The sequence below is a fragment of the Tupaia chinensis genome, unplaced genomic scaffold, assembly GCF_000334495.1.
Source record: "Tupaia chinensis unplaced genomic scaffold, TupChi_1.0 Scaffold000354_1, whole genome shotgun sequence".
Lineage (NCBI taxonomy): Eukaryota > Metazoa > Chordata > Mammalia > Scandentia > Tupaiidae > Tupaia > Tupaia belangeri.
In genome coordinates, this window is record NW_006159849.1 from 8,069,313 (window position 1) to 8,077,861 (window position 8,549).

At 40.5% G+C, this 8,549-nt stretch overlaps 1 pseudogene; it reads right to left on the bottom strand.

Annotated features, from left to right (window-relative positions):
• Window positions 1-647: 647 nt before the first annotated feature.
• LOC114008531 (60S ribosomal protein L7 pseudogene) lies at window positions 648-1,449 on the bottom strand (annotated as a pseudogene).
• Between the last annotated feature and the right edge of the window lie 7,100 nt (window positions 1,450-8,549).

An 8,549-nucleotide genomic window follows, 5' to 3' on the forward strand; every position in this document is an offset into this window, starting at 1 on the left:
CATTTCCTTGATTACTTTTTCATGTACCCATGTCTTACTCTCCTGAATTTCAGGCTTATTGAGGTCAGGAACAAAACAGGAGCGTAAGAGGGAAGTCAATTAGCTCCAGAAGTTAATGAGCTCAGTTTTGGAGTAGAGTGAGAGCTCAAATTACATAGAGTTAGTAAGGTAAAAGTCAAATCTAGATAAAACTACCTATAAATTCCTTAATCTCAGTGTTTTTCTTTTCTTTTTTTTCTTTTTCTTTTTGTGTGTGTGTGTGTGTGTGTGTGTGTGTGTGTGTGTGAACCGACCTTTATTTTATTACCCTACCTACGAATTATGCATGAATGCCTTGAAATAAGTTTTCTTCGAATAAACCCATTTTTACTCAGCACAATTCAAAGGGGAAACCTTAGACCTTTCTGGAGTAGGAAAAGCCTTTCATAAGTACCTAAGTGATTTTCACAAAACATAAAATGGACCCTCGTCTTGCAGAAGTTTTGGCTTAATTTTACCAAGCACCAAGATGTGCTGTAATAGTTAAGGGAAGGCAAAGGCAAGCTAACAAAAAAAAAAGTTGCTAATATAACAACATACTGCAGTCTGAAAACAGCTACTCTGTTAATTTACTGACCAGATTACAAAAATAATCATGGTGGGATACCTTAGTTCATCCTTCTAGTAAGTCTGTTCATCTGGTCTTCCCTGTTGCCAGCGTCTCCATTTTCTAAGAAATGAGTGGTCTTTTTCTTCATTCCACCTCGTGGAGAAGATCATTTGAAGGCCCGCAGGAGTTATTTGCTTCTTTGAAGCATTTTCCAACGGTATAGATTTCATGAATCAGATCCACCATGCAGATGATGCCAAATTTACCAAGAGATCGAACAGAGTTATCTGTCAAAGCAATTTGCTTCTTATTGATTTTGCCATAACCACGCTTGTAGATCAGTTCATTTACTGACTTCAGGTTCAGGTACCCTCGTGCAATATATGGTTCTACAATTCTCAGTGTGTTAATTGAGGCTTTGTTGAGCTTAACAAAAGTGCCATTGAAGATCTGGCAAAGACGAAGAATCTGCAACACCTTTCAAACTTTGGGCTCACTTCATTGATGCCTCTGATCCTGATGACAAACGTCAATTTGGGTTCTGCAGGTACATAGAAGTTGCCAGCTTTTCTTGCCATCCTGGTCATACGAATCTCAGTTCTGTACATCTGTCTATATTCCTTGTGATAGTGCTTAGCTTTTTCATAGCTAAGCTTCCCCCTTGCCTTTTGAAGCATCTTTTGAGCAAACTTCTTTTTTAGGTACTTAATCTTCAGCTCTGCAGAATTCCTTCGCTTTTTCTTAAGGGTTTTTGGCACAGCAGGAACCTTTCTCTTGGTGGTTTCTGCTACAGCAGGAACCTTTTTCTTGGTTTCAGCTGTAGCAGGAAACTTCTTTTTCTTCTCTTGAACACCCTCCATGGTTCCAGCCAGGAAAGAACGATCTCAACAATAAGCAATTTCAGTTGCATTCAGTTTGGCCAGTTTCTCATAAAGTGAACACAGGTTAAATTGTTGGTCTATGTCTGGAGGGATACGCGGCACCGAAATTAGGCCTTTCTGGATCTGTGAGGCGATAGTAATGATGCCATCTTTATTTCTCCAAAACAGTGTTGTGGAATTATGCATACTCAGAGTATATATGATTGGGTTCCAGTATAATCACGTGACAACCAGGTAGAGATGCCTAATGAATTTAGGTGAGAAATTTAATGCTTCATGGTCCCCTGAGATTTTTTTTTCTTTTCATAGTGATAGCCTTCTTTTGGAGCAATCTTTGGTTAAAATTGCCCATCCTTTGGTAAAGCTAAGTAAACAAATAGTCTTAAAAATACCTTTCATGATAGAGTTGGGCCTCTGTAAAAACAGAGGTGGAGGGAAGGATGAGTTTTCTCCACTCTTTTTCATCTTTTCTCTTCCCCATAGTGACATCTCCACTTTCTACACTATTCCAAATACACAGAGAGAGGAAGCAGAAAATATTTTGGAAATACTCTTCATTCCTTTAGCAGATGTGGACTATCAAATCAACCACCAGATTTGTAGACGGGAATAAAACAACTACTACCAGCTTGACACTGTGCGTAAGTACTTACGGTTATAAATCAAGGGGACATTTAAAAACCATCAATTAGCTTTGGAGGGAAAATTGCAAACACGAATGCATTGTTTTACTTTGCTAGACTCAAGAAATGATTTTAATGACCCTGATGAAAGTAGAAGCCAGTTATTGAATAAAACAACCCATTAGGCAAAAAACCACATTTCATCATAGGAACAAACCAGCCCTGTGGTGAAGGTCAATAGACAATAGAGGACTGATAAAGCTGACCATGAGCTAAGCCTACATATGAATGCTAAGGAATTTTTCACCTCAAATGTCCGAGAAGGGTTGCCTTGTTTTGTTGATCTTGCTGTTAAGGAAAAAGAAAATCATGAATCTGGATATCCTTTCCCCTAATATTAACCATCTGCCCAAACGTAACCTACTTATTTCCTGGCTGACACTCAACTTTCGTGGTTCTTTCTTTTCATGGTGATTATGAAAAGTCCCTGGTGGTGACGGGTGCACTAACATAATTTGGAACCGTCATTTGGAGACTGGCTCCCAAGTTCCTCAGCTACAAGTCCCCTTCCCCCCACATTTCTTAAGTTTAAATGTTAAAGCTCCAAAGGGTAGCCCGGCAAATTCAGGTTCTTTGTGAAAATCTCTTTAGAAATTCTTTTTTAGGTTAGAAAGAAGAATTGAGCAAAGGATGCAAGGCTAAGGTCACTAACTCTGATGGAAGGGATAGAGAGACTTCAGACCATTTTTTCAGGGTATATCTCCCCACCCCAGGAGCAGAAAGGAATAATTTCTCTACTAATGGTTAGCAGCTGTCCAAACAGAGGTGCTAATTTCAGATGTCTTCAGCAAAAATGGTTGAAAAATGACGTTTAAAAGAACTGAAAAGATGCTATCTCTAAGTCTGAAGGATTATGCAGCAGAAGCTGGATTAGAAAAATGGGAGACTCTTCAAGATAATTTTCAAACTTGGGCTATTTTGCTCAAACTTTGACTGGTTTGGTCTATTAATTATCTGGGGATATTCTCATTTTAGAGAGTAGTCCTGGCTTTCTGAGCTCAGCTGTGTATTGTGCAGATAATGTTGGCGGATTCTCTGAGAGAGACTGGAGCGAAACCATAATTAACTACATCTCTTGAAGTTCTCAGTCTAAAATCTGACTGAGCCTTGAACCATTAGACAAAGGGGAAGAGTAATAAGAATCTTATTGCTATATGGAAGAAAATTACAAATAACAGCTTTGAGATGACTTGTGAGGGTTCTTAATATACAGTTTTCAAGAGACACATATAACATAGCACTATTTTATCAATTACCATTTCCCATTTACCAATAACCCTTTTTGTTGACTAATTTGAATTGCTCAGTTGGAGGATTCTCAGGGCAGAGTCTCTGTTGCATCTGCCTCGGCATTTCCCCAGTTCCTACCTTTTCTGCTGTAGGTGTTTGATTCACGTTGACTTGGGAGAGGATGCCAGACACACTTGAAGCCCAGTGTTACAACAGCAAATGCCAGCAGAGGAAGTGGAATGACTGGCTTCATCTTTCACTTAGAGGGCCATGACCTGGTGAGGAAGAATGTGGAAGCCAAAAGTCAAAAGGAGGGAAAAACAGCTTGTGCTGGAATTCCAAACTCTCCCTGAAATGCTGGGTGATGTACGGGTTGCTCTTGAAGGCAGAAATCTGCTCTGTCCCAAGTTCCCTGGATTTTATCCTTAAATACTGGCCACAATTTCAGGTCCATGGAGATGGAGGCTGTGTTACTGGGATTTGCTGCATGGCTTGAAAATGTTTCTTTTTCACTTGGCCCTGAGCAATGTGCTTCTCCTTTTTACCTTTTCGTTCTGTAGGGATAAAAATGCTCTTCAAGTAGTCAACAGTTTTACTGTCATGCAGCTAGCAGCAGCAGATCACAGAACTCAGCCCAGAAATGCAAATATTTCCTTTCCAGAGATAAACACCCACACTTTAGGGTAAGGGCAGGGCCTCTGCTGTAGGGTTGCTTGGATTAAGATTTTCTATTTACTCTAGAAAACAGAACCGATTCTCTGACGCAGTTCAGCACCTGGGTCACAGAAGCTGTCTTTCTCACCTGCTTGACACTGGCCACCCAAGACCACTTGGGATGGAGGAAATAAACAAAAGAATCCCATCATCTAGGTTTTCAGCTACTTTGTATGTGTGGTTAGACAGGCATGAAATATCCTAGGCTAATAATGATGGTGATTCCAGCAACTTACTACCCATGTAGCCGCTGAGAGTTTGGAACAAATGTAGAGAGAAATGTGTAAATGCACAGATATGGATAGTTTAAAACTCATCTATACAGATATTTCCATTGGCTTACAGTGGAGAGGAGAATTTTCAATTCCAAACCAGAGAATGTTTGGGTCTTATTTATTATTATTTTTCTAAAAGAAGGTAGCCATTGCAAATGTAAAGATAACAGAACGATGTAGTGTCAGAGCTATCAGAAACCATTCTGTCATTTACCTACATTCCCATCTCTTCCACATTCATTTTGTCCTGACAGTCTAGTGGGAAGGGATGACTATGTCCTTCTTCTAAACAAAGCAGTAAAAGATTTGTCCAAGGGTACAAAACAACCCGAATCAAAGCTAGGACTGGGTGGCATGGTGGTTAAGGCCCTCGATCCTTAATGGCTAACTACTCAATTCAAGTCCTGGATCTAATGATTTGAAAAACATGCTGGGTATGTGTGCATGTATATGTGCCCGAATTCTCAGGAGGAGAATGGAGAAGGGCCTGCATCATGGCCATCCTTCCCTGACCCACCCCCCTCTGTGACAAGAGTATGTGTCCTAAAACAAAAACAAAACAAACAAACAAACAAACAAACTAGGACCAACACCTGGCAGGTGAGTGAGACAGGACAGGAAGATGGACCTTGAAGTCAAATATATCTGAATTTTAATTCTTGTTCCACAGCATAACAGCTTAGTGATTTGGGGCAAGAGAAGCCCACTTATCTTGATGCAAGCTAAAATAGAGCAGCTGAGTCTGTAAATCTCAAGAAGCAAGGCAAAGAGGAGGAAGGAGTTGGTGTAGCTGTGTCGAGCACAGGGAGTAGCCGAGAGCTAACAAGCTCACAACCAGCTCCCAGAATAGAAACTTCCAGCACATTCCATACATTGCATTTCTCATTTATCCATTGATATCTATAGCATAAATTTAGCTAGTTTGGTGTTACTCTTGGTCTCATGATTTTACAAAATTGTCCTGTGTACCTTTTTCTTTCAAAGGATGTTTATGACCCTGTTTTTGTTCTTATGGTGATATTGAACCTGTTGACTCAGACCTGTGACATACATTGATAGATTAAGGGAAGCTACAACATTTTTAGAGCTCTGCTGCTTAACAAGACAATCTAAACATCTGTAAGTAACTATTATGATAAATTATAACATTATAAGTGTTTTCAACTTGACCTGTTACATTGTGTCCCATCCTTTCAGATTTCTTGCCTGGGACTCCCTACCAGGTTGCAATTTTTGTGACCATTGTCTAAAACAAGTGACTTAAGTTTCCTCTTTTGAGCAAATACCTTTATTTCTGACCTTATTTGTTATAATAGTTACAGCTCACAGTAGTTACAGAGGTTACCTCCACCAGTTAACCCTTACATTATAAGAAAGAAGAATAAAGTAAAGCAAAAAAGGGGGAGGTTTTAAAAATTGTGTTTTTTTTCCTGTTATAATCTGAGCCTTCATTTTTTCATCTATAAAATGGAAAAATAATAGTTACCTTGAGTGAGTTGTTAAGAGGATTAGTGATAACATACATAAGTGTATTTTCCCCATAGCAGTCCTTAGAGTAGACGAGCGGAACAGGAGGTAAGTGATGGAAAGGACGTCATACTCAGATTATGGAGGAACTAGGATTCTTCATCTGTGCCTCTCAGGATGTTTGGTCACAAGGGATGGAGATGGGCTTGGACCGACAGTGACATGACAAGGCCAAGCCTATTGCAGGCTCAACAGAAGCCTATGGGAAATACGCTGCTATGGAAAAGCAAAACTTTTCTTACACAGTTCTAGTCAATTAACCTCTGAATGCCCACTTGGTTCTTACTCCAGGCAAGACTCTCGTTTTGCTGGGATCCCCTGACCACTGAACTCAGCCCTTTTTCTAGGACAATCTGGGATCTTCTCACTCTCATATATTCTTTCTTGGCATATGTCATTTGCCCTGCTTGTTGACTGGTTTGGGAGTAAACCAAAGTGAAAGCATTCTAAAACCTTGTCTGTGTCATCATTCCTGTCAGTCCTCAAACCTGGACTGTCCTTTTGTGGTCTGGCCTAGCTAACAATAATGAATTAAACAACAACGAATTGAAAGGAGATCAGATAGCTCAGAGCATGAAAGGACATGCTAAACAACTAGACTTCAACATACAGAGCTCTGGCTTTATTTTGGTTATTCCTGTAGGAGGGAGGGGAGAATGAGCATGCTTCAGGTTGCCATCAATGGAACTGATCCATTGTAATCATTTCTGCAAACTTGACTTGCTTCCCTGAAAATCTAAATTCCCAGGGGAGAGAATGTGATTTGACCAGCTCAGGTCATATGCCCACACGTGATTCAAACTTTTTCCAATGGAGGAGGGACAATTTCTTCAAGGAAAAAGAAGAAAGCAAGTTGGGCAGGTCAAATCATTCGTTATCTCTCCTTCCATTAGGACTCTCAGCATAAGAGTTTTAACTGTGTGATATTGTAGCCTCGTGGCCTTCCTCTGGAGGTAAGCTTTGTGGAATGTAGTCTAAAAATGATTCATCAGAATCTGTCCATGTGTTGCATCTCACTGTTGAACTGAGTAATACTTGCCCCTTTTAGCAAGTGAACAAGCTTCAGAATAAATACAAAAAGTACTACCGAATACCACACGGTCCGAACACTACAAAGGGGGAGGTTTTAAAAATTGTGTTTTTTTTCCTGTTATAATCTGAGCCTTCATTTTTTCATCTATAAAATGGAAAAATAATAGTTACCTTGAGTGAGTTGTTAAGAGGATTAGTGATAACATACATAAGTGTATTTTCCCCATAGCAGTCCTTAGAGTAGACGAGCGGAACAGGAGGTAAGTGATGGAAAGGACGTCATACTCAGATTATGGAGGAACTAGGATTCTTCATCTGTGCCTCTCAGGATGTTTGGTCACAAGGGATGGAGATGGGCTTGGACCGACAGTGACATGACAAGGCCAAGCCTATTGCAGGCTCAACAGAAGCCTATGGGAAATACGCTGCTATGGAAAAGCAAAACTTTTCTTACACAGTTCTAGTCAATTAACCTCTGAATGCCCACTTGGTTCTTACTCCAGGCAAGACTCTCGTTTTGCTGGGATCCCCTGACCACTGAACTCAGCCCTTTTTCTAGGACAATCTGGGATCTTCTCACTCTCATATATTCTTTCTTGGCATATGTCATTTGCCCTGCTTGTTGACTGGTTTGGGAGTAAACCAAAGTGAAAGCATTCTAAAACCTTGTCTGTGTCATCATTCCTGTCAGTCCTCAAACCTGGACTGTCCTTTTGTGGTCTGGCCTAGCTAACAATAATGAATTAAACAACAACGAATTGAAAGGAGATCAGATAGCTCAGAGCATGAAAGGACATGCTAAACAACTAGACTTCAACATACAGAGCTCTGGCTTTATTTTGGTTATTCCTGTAGGAGGGAGGGGAGAATGAGCATGCTTCAGGTTGCCATCAATGGAACTGATCCATTGTAATCATTTCTGCAAACTTGACTTGCTTCCCTGAAAATCTAAATTCCCAGGGGAGAGAATGTGATTTGACCAGCTCAGGTCATATGCCCACACGTGATTCAAACTTTTTCCAATGGAGGAGGGACAATTTCTTCAAGGAAAAAGAAGAAAGCAAGTTGGGCAGGTCAAATCATTCGTTATCTCTCCTTCCATTAGGACTCTCAGCATAAGAGTTTTAACTGTGTGATATTGTAGCCTCGTGGCCTTCCTCTGGAGGTAAGCTTTGTGGAATGTAGTCTAAAAATGATTCATCAGAATCTGTCCATGTGTTGCATCTCACTGTTGAACTGAGTAATACTTGCCCCTTTTAGCAAGTGAACAAGCTTCAGAATAAATACAAAAAGTACTACCGAATACCACACGGTCCGAACACTACAAGGCTCCATTTTGAACAGGAAGTCACTATTTTGGCACCAGAAAGACATATACCTTTTGGAGATGTGCATTAAAACCAGATTCAATTCTAGGTCTTGCTGCATAGAATGGCCTATCTCCTAAGCAGCCAGGAGATGGGAACTGCTGGGATTGCATCAGGAAGCACCATGGCAGGGCTGGTGCCTCAGCGCTAAGACTGAGCATAGTAGCTTTAAATAGCATTCTGGGCTTAGCAGAGGGGACACAGATGCTCAGTCCCTGCAGTGTAATACAAGTCCTTTCTGTCTGCAAGTT